Source organism: Electrona antarctica (genome assembly GCF_951216825.1).
Source record: "Electrona antarctica genome assembly, chromosome: 14".
NCBI classification, from domain to species: domain Eukaryota; kingdom Metazoa; phylum Chordata; class Actinopteri; order Myctophiformes; family Myctophidae; genus Electrona; species Electrona antarctica.
This window is the reverse complement of record NC_136795.1, coordinates 36249316-36261885: the sequence shown is the minus strand read 5'-3', so window position 1 is coordinate 36261885 and position 12570 is coordinate 36249316. Positions and strand designations below refer to the sequence as shown.

Below are 12570 nucleotides of genomic sequence, written 5' to 3'. Positions count from 1 at the left end.
CACTGACATAGAAGCATCACAAGTAGCAGATCCACAAGCTCAAAACTCTGTGTAAATCGACACATGTCGAGCTTGTCAATGTGCTACTTTTTCATCCCCTATAGAGGGCATGCGCATGACATCATCAGCATACCCGGGAAGTTATGCGGGAACGCCTACTGAGTGGCAAAACACTACTTTCTGGCCTTGACAGCCCATACATCCAAACAGAAAAGTCCTATCTGATTGCATTAGACGATGTTAAGCAACGTTAAACTCACTTTTCCACTCACTTTGCCCCTCGATTTGCCACTCGATTTCCTATTCACTTCATGCATGTCCATACCCATACCTCTATAGACCAGTGGTTATCAATCCTTTTCATATCAAGGTCCATTTTATTCAGCATTTGAGCCGCGGACCTATAGGCTTCAGCCCTGAATAGCCACGCCCATTAAGAAAATATGTTCTGGAGATTCAGAATAAATAATAATGAAGTGAAACGAAATGAAAATTCAGACTGAGTGTCAGGCTACCGCGGAGTAACCTGACTCCGCCAGATGGGGCAGCAGAGAGTACACACGGCCTGGCCGTTTTGTGGCCGGGCATCAAGTCTACCTGAGAGTTCCCAGATGGGAGCAGGAGGGGGGAACCCAGTGCACTCTCTGCTGCCCCATCTGGCGGAGTCAGGTTAACCGCGGAGCACCATTCGATGAGATTTAGCCTCTCAGACCCAAAACGTAGAATATTTTGTTGTCGTTGGATGAGATTTTGTTCACAATTCCATGCTGTATTGACGTTGGTATTAGGGATTAGGAGAGATAACAGGCAAACGTTGATCAAAATAATTATTTTACATGCTCTGATGTTCCATCATTTAGTTGGACCACCTGGATCCCCATCAAGGAACACTGGTGGTCCCCAGGATTGTAACAATCGTGAAAAGTATGGGTTTTGGACGTAATGAGGTTTCCATTAGGGGTGGGACGATATAGGTACATCACGATCTATGGCGATATTAGGCCCTCGCTAATGAAAACCTCACACTGGAGTCAACACAGCCCCGTTCATGACGACCTTTGCTGCATGTCTCTCCACTTCTCTCTCTCCCTCTTTCCTGTCAGTCTTCACTTGAAACGATCAACAAAGGCAGAAAAGCAATAAAAAAAAAATATATATATATATATATATATATGTATATATATAAATGGTATGATTGGTATCCTATATTTTGTCTTAAGCTACTGCCTTAAGTTGGCAGGATATGAATATCACAGATGCATATTGATTTTGACATTTGATATAACTATTGATATAAAAGCAATCTATATGCAAGGCTATGAAAGCTTGTAAATTAACATAAGGCATATTTCAATTATTTTCTTATCACATTAGCCATTGGCTGTAGACATTAGAAAGAAAGCCTTCATGCAGTTCAGAGTAGCTTAATGTGCATACTGTACACACATGAATTGACACTATCAATATAGGCTATTAATATAATGTATTAAACTCGGTATATTACACGTGAGCAGACGTTTTCTACGTTTAACTTCCACAGTGGGTCGTTTTGAGGGATGGCCTGCTGATTTCAACCTGAAGGCACAAAGAGGACAGTCCAGATAGTTCTTCTGGCTACGTGGGATGAAACGACAGTGAGTGGACTGAGATACCGAGCAGGTAAATGTAACGTAAATGTGAATGATTTCAAGGTCAGAGTTGAGGACATAGTAATCTCCAGCAAAGAAGAGATTACATATATGGGATGTAGACAACAAACTGACAGGTGAAAGCATGGCAACAAGGGTGATCAAAAACGTAAACCAAAGAACATCATTTACGGGCAGAATTTCCTCTTTTGTAAACAAAAGTGTTCTCAAGACTCTAGCTGGAGCCCTAGTTCAGCCCTCCTTTGACTATGCTTGCACCTCTTGGTTCTCAAACATCTCAATACCAATAATTAAGGCTCCAAACCTCCCAAAACAAACCCATTTGACTACTCCTCGGCCTGGGGCCCATGACCCATGTTTTTGCAACCCATTTTCATAGTCTAGGTTGGATACGGGTAGAAAACGGAGTTAAAGGACCACTTCACCACTTTTCAAGTAATCTTCATATAATTGGTCCACACTAATGTTCATGATAAAAGATGGGGAATCCAAGCTAATAGAAACTGCAGGCTTTCTATTCCTGAAAAGTTGCAATACAAAAATGGAAGCTATCTTTTGAAAAACATATTGTTTAAAAAAAATCTGCCTAACGATGGGTTTCTGAACTGCCCACGGCCCTCCTATGAGACACAGACTGAGTAGGAAAAAAACGGTGCTATTTTATCACGAACATTAGTGAGGACCAATTACCTGAAGATACGTTGAAAAGTGGTGAAGTGGTCCTTTAAGCAATTTAAATTGGGATTGACATTTAAATTTGTAAATGCAGCTTTGCCCTCTATGCCCTCAGTACCTAACCTGACTCTGCCAGATGGTGGCAGTATTGAGTTCCTGTGAACTCAATAATGCCGCAATCTGGGGGAGTCAGGTTACTCAGTACCCGCATACCTGACTAACTACCTAAAACAAAGTGAGCGACACTCACAGCCACAATACTAGAGGAAGCGAGAACAACAATCTGTACCCACAAACATGGGTAAATTCTCCTTCTACTACAGCACTGCCACTAATATACAGTATCAAATATATAACAGCCCCATTGCATCTCTCAGTAACCAAGACTCTCCAAAAGAGGTCTTCACAACGCGCAGAGCCTGTTAGTGGCACTTAAATTAGGCCTACGGTATCGATTTATCTCCAAATTACATATTGGCTACTGGTCTTTCCAAATAGCTCTATACTTACAGTTAATACAATGTGGATGGATATGATTTTGAGATAAGTGTGTTATTGCAGTGGTTCCCTACAGGTGTCAGGTAGTCCTGACCCCTGTAGTTCATTGTGTATGAAATCATAACTTGATTTCATCCTGTCTAGGTTATCGATGTCTATAATTTTAATCATGAAAATAGCTGATCCACAAGCTTTTACAAGAACAAGAAGTATATAGGGCTTAAGTCAGTGGTTAAAATATCTGGAAAACAGGTGTGTGTGTGTGTGTGTGTGTGTGTGTGTGTGTGTGTGTGTGTGTGTGTGTGTGTGTGTGTGTGTGTGTGTGTGTGTGTGTGTGTGTGTGTGTGTGTGTGTGTGTGTGTGTGTGTGTGTGTGTGTGTGTGTGTGTGTGTGCGCTGTGTCTGTCTGTCTGTCTGTCTGTCTGTCTGTCTGTCTGTCTGTCTGTCTGCCTGCCTGCCTGCCTGCCTGCCTGTCTGTCTGTCTGTCTGTCTGTCTGTCTGTCTGTCTGTCTGTCTGCCTGCCTTGTGAGGAAAAGGGTTGCTGCCTTTTATAGGTAAAAAATAATAGCAGTAAAAACTTACCGTGGCTGTTGAAAATTATATTAGGATATAGGTTTCTAAAATTCCCTTTAAACTTTTGATTGACCTAAGGGTTTATTGTCTGCTGTCATATGGTCCTGAGTTGCTTGTTAAAAATTCAATTAAGATAGGATAAATCTTTATTGATCCCCGGAGGGAAATTCCAGTGTCATAACAGTGACAGCTGCAAGTTTGAAACACCGGTAAGAGACAGTAAAAGTACAAAAATAACGAAACAATGTGAAGAGCCATGGCAAGCTGAAATGCTACAAGCTGAAATGAGACAGGAACAGACAAAGAGAAGAAGAGGAGAAGATGAAGGGAAAGGAGAAGAAGATGAAGAGGAGGTAACGAAGAAGCAGAGGAAAATTGTGAAGGAGAAGGAAGAGGAAGAAGTTAGTAAAAAAAAAAAAGGATTTTCACCATTAGACTCACAAGTCAATCTCCAAAAGCTTCACTCAACTAGAGACTGAGGATACTCTCCCACCTTGTTAAAATGGTGTGCAAAGTGGAAACAATTAGAAAAAAACAAGTTCCCAAAGGTTCCCAAACATATCGGTAGGTGGAGATGTCCAATCTAGCAACCTAAGGCTATACCCCCTCCAATCATTTGCGGACCAACTTCTTGGAGTGTTTCTGAATATTTCCAACCTGGTCCCTGCAGGCTTCACATTTTACACCATTGTGCCTGTCCACTAAGCACTCCAATGTATCATGTCTGAATGCGTGGAGACCTGTTGCCCTCACCCCTGTTGTCAGCAAATGCTTTGAGAAGCTGGTGAGAGATTACATCTGTTCCATGCTATCCATGCCACACTAGCCTGGATGGTGGACCCATGGCGATTTTCATTCTGTCAAAACAGATCCACCGGCGATGCAATTCCCATGGCTCTTCACACTGCCCTCTCTCAACTGGATGGGGCGAAGAACAAATCAGCCCAGAGGCCTAGGCCTGCATCTGAGCATGTGAAAGTATATATTGGACTTTCTGACAAAATTGTGAGTAATGGGCAACATCACATAAGACTATATCTGACCCTCAATACAGGACTCAGGAGCTCCCCAAGGGTGCTGGGTCCACTCCTCTTTATGTACAGTAAACGACTGTGTGGCCACACACAGCTCAAATGTCATCTTCAAGTATGCTGCATGACGACCTGACAGCGATGGGCCGGATTGTCATCATCGACAAGACAGACTGCCTACAGACAGTTTGGCATCAGGAGAACAACCTCACTCTCAAATGTCAACCAGATGGCTATGGGCTATGCGTCTGTCAGGTCCAGTAACACTACCCCTGCATTCTCGCCCTGGCTGGAAGCTGTCTGCGATGTCCTGCACAAGCAATGTTACCTGGTCCACTGTTGACCTGCTACGATGGAAACCGGCTTGTTCCCACGGTAGCTGTGGGTCCACCACTGTGTCATCCTCTCCAGAATAATACATGGGACACAGAGCAGTGAGATGAGTCTATAGGCATTGGAGTCTTCCGCAGGTCTGTTCGGCTTCGGCTTGTTCCCATTGTAGGTGTGGATCCACCACTGACCCTCATGATGGAAGCATGGAGTTGTGCGTCCACCACTGGCCCTGACCCTCATGATGGAAGCATGGAGTTGTGCGTCCACCACTGGCCCTGACCCTCATGATGGAAGCATGGAGTTGTGCGTCCACCACTGACCCTCATGATGGAAGCATGGAGTTGTGCGTCCACCACTGGCACTGACCCTCATGATGGAAGCATGGAGTTGTGCGTCCACCACTGGCACTGACCCTCATGATGGAAGCATGGAGTTGTGCGTCCACCACTGGCCCTGACCCTCATGATGGAAGCATGGAGTTGTGCGTCCACCACTGGCACTGACCCTCATGATGGAAGCATGGAGTTGTGCGTCCACCACTGGCACTGACCCTCATGATGGAAGCATGGAGTTGTGCGTCCACCACTGGCACTGACCCTCATGATGGAAGCATGGAGTTGTGCGTCCACCACTGGCACTGACCCTCATGATGGAAGCATGGAGTTGTGCGTCCACCACTGGCACTGACCCTCATGATGGAAGCATGGAGTTGTGCGTCCACCACTGGCACTGACCCTCATGATGGAAGCATGGCCTTCCAGATGTTGTTGCGCTCTGGTGGATTATGAATTCTGGAAGGATGTTGTCTTAGCCCGGTGCCTTAACCCAGCTTGAGTTTGCCATCGAGTCGACACTGGCCCCCTTGGAGAGGGAAAACACATCACACGGTTCCTGCATGTCTGCACCTTGGAAGCAGCCGTTCTTCAGGAGCTGGGACATGTTTGGCGCAGACGAGCTCAGAGCAAGTTCTGTCAGGAAACTCATCCATTGATTCCATTCACACACTCACTTCAATCTCTATTTAAACTTGAAGTTGCACTGCTCATTCCTGCTTGCTTTTGCTGCTGCTTTATGCTGCCGTTCGCATCAAGTGCCTTGCTCAAACACCCTCCACCACCTCAGCTACCACCCGTCGTTTTGGATCTGCTGTTTATGTATGGGGATCCAGAGTCCCTATGGTTGATAGATGCGCTTTCTCAGAGTACCTTAAAGAAGATCCAATTAATTGCCAAACCATAATAAATATATTGCTAATGTTATATTCAAGAAAAATATCTTATGGCGGGCAAGTGCCTCTGAGTCTGAGACCTAAGTGTCAACCCCTGTTATCCTTCATGAGTTGTCCTTTATCCATTCATGAGTTGTCCTGACAGAACATTTTTCCACCTCAAGAACGGTGGAAACGGTGAGGGGTAGAAAATGAGGAAAATGTATCTCATATTAGTTAGGTAAAGTTAGCTTAAGTTGTGGCAAATCTGCAAAAAAAATGCTTACCACTAGCTTTCTTCACAGGTGTCTACTATCATAGAAAAAATTGTTCCAACCCAACTCCCTTGGGAAACTTTGTGACAGCTGCTGAAAGTTGGGGTACCATTATCAACCAATATAAGGCAAATAATTCCAAATTTCATTATACTTTAAGTAGCATGTGACATGTCAAACTAGGGGGTTTTCATGATGCTGAATGCATTCCAAGCATTAGTTTTGCACGAAAAACACTCCTTGGGCTAAATTCGGCCATAGCCACTTGCCCAAATGTGCCCAAATGTGCTGACCTCATCACATTTGTGATGACGGCTATGGGCATTTTTAGGCAAAGGAGTGTTTTTTGTGCAAAACTAATGCTTGCAATGGATTCAGCATCATGAAAACCCCCTAGTTTGACATGTCACATGCTACTTAAAGTATAATGAAAATTATACCCCTGTTGTCAGCAAATGCTTTGAGAAGCTGGTGAGAGATTACATCTGTTCCATGCTATCCATGCCACACTAGCCTGGATGGTGGACCCATGGCGATTTTCATTCTGTCAAAACAGATCCACCGGCGATGCAATTCCCATGGCTCTTCACACTGCCCTCTCTCAACTGGATGGGGCGAAGAACAAATCAGCCCAGAGGCCTAGGCCTGCATCTGAGCATGTGAAAGTATATATTGGACTTTCTGACAAAATTGTGAGTAATGGGCAACATCACATAAGACTATATCTGACCCTCAATACAGGACTCAGGAGCTCCCCAAGGGTGCTGGGTCCACTCCTCTTTATGTACAGTAAACGACTGTGTGGCCACACACAGCTCAAATGTCATCTTCAAGTATGCTGCATGACGACCTGACAGCGATGGGCCGGATTGTCATCATCGACAAGACAGACTGCCTACAGACAGTTTGGCATCAGGAGAACAACCTCACTCTCAAATGTCAACCAGATGGCTATGGGCTATGCGTCTGTCAGGTCCAGTAACACTACCCCTGCATTCTCGCCCTGGCTGGAAGCTGTCTGCGATGTCCTGCGCAAGCAATGTTACCTGGTCCACTGTTGACCTGCTACGATGGAAACCGGCTTGTTCCCACGGTAGCTGTGGGTCCACCACTGTGTCATCCTCTCCAGAATAATACATGGGACACAGAGCAGTGAGATGAGTCTATAGGCATTGGAGTCTTCCGCAGGTCTGTTCGGCTTCGGCTTGTTCCCATTGTAGGTGTGGATCCACCACTGACCCTCATGATGGAAGCATGGAGTTGTGCGTCCACCACTGGCCCTGACCCTCATGATGGAAGCATGGAGTTGTGCGTCCACCACTGGCCCTGACCCTCATGATGGAAGCATGGAGTTGTGCGTCCACCACTGACCCTCATGATGGAAGCATGGAGTTGTGCGTCCACCACTGGCACTGACCCTCATGATGGAAGCATGGAGTTGTGCGTCCACCACTGGCACTGACCCTCATGATGGAAGCATGGAGTTGTGCGTCCACCACTGGCCCTGACCCTCATGATGGAAGCATGGAGTTGTGCGTCCACCACTGGCACTGACCCTCATGATGGAAGCATGGAGTTGTGCGTCCACCACTGGCCCTGACCCTCATGATGGAAGCATGGAGTTGTGCGTCCACCACTGGCACTGACCCTCATGATGGAAGCATGGAGTTGTGCGTCCACCACTGGCACTGACCCTCATGATGGAAGCATGGAGTTGTGCGTCCACCACTGGCACTGACCCTCATGATGGAAGCATGGAGTTGTGCGTCCACCACTGGCACTGACCCTCATGATGGAAGCATGGAGTTGTGCGTCCACCACTGGCACTGACCCTCATGATGGAAGCATGGAGTTGTGCGTCCACCACTGGCACTGACCCTCATGATGGAAGCATGGCCTTCCAGATGTTGTTGCGCTCTGGTGGATTATGAATTCTGGAAGGATGTTGTCTTAGCCCGGTGCCTTAACCCAGCTTGAGTTTGCCATCGAGTCGACACTGGCCCCCTTGGAGAGGGAAAACACATCACACGGTTCCTGCATGTCTGCACCTTGGAAGCAGCCGTTCTTCAGGAGCTGGGACATGTTTGGCGCAGACGAGCTCAGAGCAAGTTCTGTCAGGAAACTCATCCATTGATTCCATTCACACACTCACTTCAATCTCTATTTAAACTTGAAGTTGCACTGCTCATTCCTGCTTGCTTTTGCTGCTGCTTTATGCTGCCGTTCGCATCAAGTGCCTTGCTCAAACACCCTCCACCACCTCAGCTACCACCCGTCGTTTTGGATCTGCTGTTTATGTATGGGGATCCAGAGTCCCTATGGTTGATAGATGCGCTTTCTCAGAGTACCTTAAAGAAGATCCAATTAATTGCCAAACCATAATAAATATATTGCTAATGTTATATTCAAGAAAAATATCTTATGGCGGGCAAGTGCCTCTGAGTCTGAGACCTAAGTGTCAACCCCTGTTATCCTTCATGAGTTGTCCTTTATCCATTCATGAGTTGTCCTGACAGAACATTTTTCCACCTCAAGAACGGTGGAAACGGTGAGGGGTAGAAAATGAGGAAAATGTATCTCATATTAGTTAGGTAAAGTTAGCTTAAGTTGTGGCAAATCTGCAAAAAAAATGCTTACCACTAGCTTTCTTCACAGGTGTCTACTATCATAGAAAAAATTGTTCCAACCCAACTCCCTTGGGAAACTTTGTGACAGCTGCTGAAAGTTGGGGTACCATTATCAACCAATATAAGGCAAATAATTCCAAATTTCATTATACTTTAAGTAGCATGTGACATGTCAAACTAGGGGGTTTTCATGATGCTGAATGCATTCCAAGCATTAGTTTTGCACGAAAAACACTCCTTGGGCTAAATTCGGCCATAGCCACTTGCCCAAATGTGCCCAAATGTGCTGACCTCATCACATTTGTGATGACGGCTATGGGCATTTTTAGGCAAAGGAGTGTTTTTTGTGCAAAACTAATGCTTGCAATGGATTCAGCATCATGAAAACCCCCTAGTTTGACATGTCACATGCTACTTAAAGTATAATGAAAATTGGATTTTTTTGCCTTATATTGGTTGATAATGGTACCCCAACTTTCAGCAGCTGTCACACAGTTTCCCAAGGGAGTTGGGTTGGAACAAATGTTTCTGTGATAGTAGACACCTTTATGAACACATCTGTGAAGAAAGCTAGTGGTAAGCATTTTTTTTCCAGATTTGCCATAACTTAAGCTAATTTTCCCTTATTATATGGGCAGAATTCAAATAAATAAATGAGTCATTATTATCACCAATTATCTGTTATACTTTTAATGAAAACATGAAAACATAACGGATCAAGTAATACAATGGGCTACACACACTGCTATGACAGCTGGGACCAAAACAAGCACTTGGTTATTATTATAAAATCCTGCTACTGTAGGTTTGATGAGCTGCTGGCATTCAGGGGTGCAGGGCAGGGCAGGTTGTTGGGATTTGTCATTGTGTCATGCAGGCTTTGTGGAAACAGCCTGCCTTCCTTCTCTGAATAATTATTGTAGTGTGAATGTGGGAGTGAACACTGTATGGATCAGATCTCAGGGTCACTATACGCGTCATGTGACTCCTCTAAATTCTTTCTTTGAAACCACGTAGGTCCATACCATACAGTAACTATTCCCCCTCGCTGAGACTAGCCCATTCATCTTTGTCACCACTCTTTGTCTCTGTTGTGAATCTCTGTCACCCGCGGGATGCATCGCATCCGTACGAAATGCAATTACTGTTTACTCAAATCTGGAGTGCATATTATGTGTGAGAATAAAACCAGTTTCATTTTGAATTAGCAAACTTGATATTTAGTGACTATGAACACGATTCAAACCTATGTTTTTATTCATTATATGCAGCAAATGTATACCTAAATATTCTTTTCAAACTTTGCTGTGCAGTCTAAAATTCTGATTTTCAAACATTCATTTGTTGGGTACTGGAATTCGTCGTTAGGACCCGTTGTTAGCTGAGCTCCCACTGTTGTAAATCAGTATCATCTTCATTAAGATCCTTTGGAGATTGAATCATTAATCTGCAATAGACAATGGGAGAAGAGTAGAATACTCTTATTTTTGAGGGCCGCTAGCCCCTCCCATGCACAGCTTTGTGTGTATGTCTGTCCGTATGAGCATGGAATGTGCTCAACTGATTGGCTGAGCACGGAATGTGATGGATCATGATGTATGATGATAAGAGCGCCCCTCACTTCACACGAGTGTCATTTTATTTTTCTGCTGATCTTCTGTTTCTCCTGCACCTGTTCACCGGAGTGGATGTGCACAATGCTCTGCGTTCCTGATGAATTCAGTGGTTTACATTCCCTTTACCTTCCCCTTGTCAACATTGGTTCTATTTCATTCTTCCTTACCGCCAGAGGCAGTGTTAAGTACTGTAGTGCCTCTGGCGGTCATCCGTTCATCCAGAATTCATAGAACTGCTCTCGACCTCGTTCTGTCGTCAGATTCAGTTTCAAAATGCACCACAGGGGGGGCTCTCACTGTTCTTCTTCATAGTGATGGAAGACCGAGGGACCTTTTGAGTTGGATTAACCTTAACTCTGGTCCATAGCGTTCAAGGACTGATCGTTCTCCTAGCGTTACGGACCGTCACCAGAGCCAGCTTAACCTGTACCCCAATTTCAATTCAAGGGAATGACCTAACATCCAGCATCTATCACTGTACACTAACTTCAACAGGTTATGGATGATACAGTATACTCTTTTTTAAGTGGTATTGCATTATACTTCTAGAAAGATTCACCAAATGACATAAATACATGTATCTCCATTCCTATTGTATGTTATGCCTTTGATCTTAGAATAGTAGTCTTCAAGGGACAAGAAGGTGGCTGCACACACTACTATACTGCCAAGTCAGATTCAGTTTCAAAATGCACCACAGGGGGGCTCTCACTGTTCTTCATAGTGATGAGAAGAACGCTTGAGTTGGCTTAACCTTACCTCTGGTCCATAGCGTTAAGGACTGCTCGTTCTCCTAACGCTATGGACCAGAGCTAGCTTAACCTGTACCCCGATTTAGCATGAGGCTAACACCCTCGACAGTGAGACAAATGCAAGTGTTAGGCTATAAGAGTCTGGTTTCAACCTCTGCCGTGGATTATTGGGTCATGTAGGACGTCTAGGCTATAGGCCTGTCTGCTGTCAACAATGACAACACAGTAGTTACTTGATGATGACATTCAAATTGAATAAGTTCAAAGCAGGAACGCAGCACTGATGCATGTCTCATTCGTATGAAACGTATCTTCCTGTTCCTCATGGGTATCTTGAACATTTGAATCTCAAGTTGCCCTTTGCTTAAAATAGTTCTTCTTTGGTCTTTTTTGGTCTTTGGCCTGACTCACACCTTTCGATCTAGCATACAACATTGATGCATGCTAGATGTAAAGAAAGGGTTTGTTTACATCTTGCCCCAATGCATTTCCAATGGAAGTCACATGGTTTGACACAACATTTGTGTTGTACGGCTTTCGGCTGTGTTTCGACTGCCCCCCACCCCCTCATACAACACAAATGTTGTGTCAAACCATGTGACTCCCATTGGAAATGCATTGTGAGCTTGCATCAGTCAATAAGTCTCATGCATCAGCTATACATCAATCTGTTGTGAAGGTGTGAGTCAGGCCTAAGGCCTAGGCTCTGTCCGTTTTCATGACATCTTTGTCCCAAAGTAAAGTTCAAAAGACATTTTTGTTTTGCGGCCAGGGTTATATTGCAGCCTGGGACCGGAAGCAGTGTACTTGTGTGTGTGTGTGTGTGTGTGTGTGTGTGTGTGTGTGTGTGTGTGTGTGTGTGTGTGTGTGTGAGAGGCATGTGTACTTGTCAGAAGTCCTCTTGACCAGTGGTTCTCAAATATCAAATGTGAGGAACCCCAAATGAATACCGGTATGTATTTGGCCACAGACTCCCATCCCATCTGAAAATATGTTGTGTCAGGAACTCCCATACAAGATTTCTGTTTTGGTGTGAGAGATTTAAAGTTGTTAAACTCATTTTGATTCTAATTTAGCTGGGGACCCCCTGGAATCCCCTCAAGGATCCCTGTTGGGTTTATGTGTCTTCTTCTTTTTATTAGTCTGCATTAAAATATCATATTCTGTAGGTACACATTGGGTTGGGGTCCCATATGTCTGTCAGAAAGCCTTGAGGGTTGATTTCACCCAACACCGCTTTATGATCCTGGCTTGATCTGCCAGGATCAAATCTGCCCATTCTAAGCCTCGCTTGGCTTTAGTGGAACGGAATAAACCAGGCTGTACGGACCAGGA

At 44.7% G+C, this 12570-nt stretch overlaps 1 protein-coding gene across 1 annotated transcript in view; it reads left to right on the top strand.

Annotated features, from left to right (window-relative positions):
* mybpc2a (myosin binding protein Ca) overlaps positions 1-12570 on the top strand; it is an 82535-nt gene that overhangs the window by 1810 nt on the left and 68155 nt on the right. The window contains exon 2 of the mRNA XM_079521677.1: positions 1541-1659. The gene's annotated coding sequence lies outside the window, so the exon portion shown is untranslated. The remainder of the gene's footprint in view (positions 1-1540; positions 1660-12570) is intronic.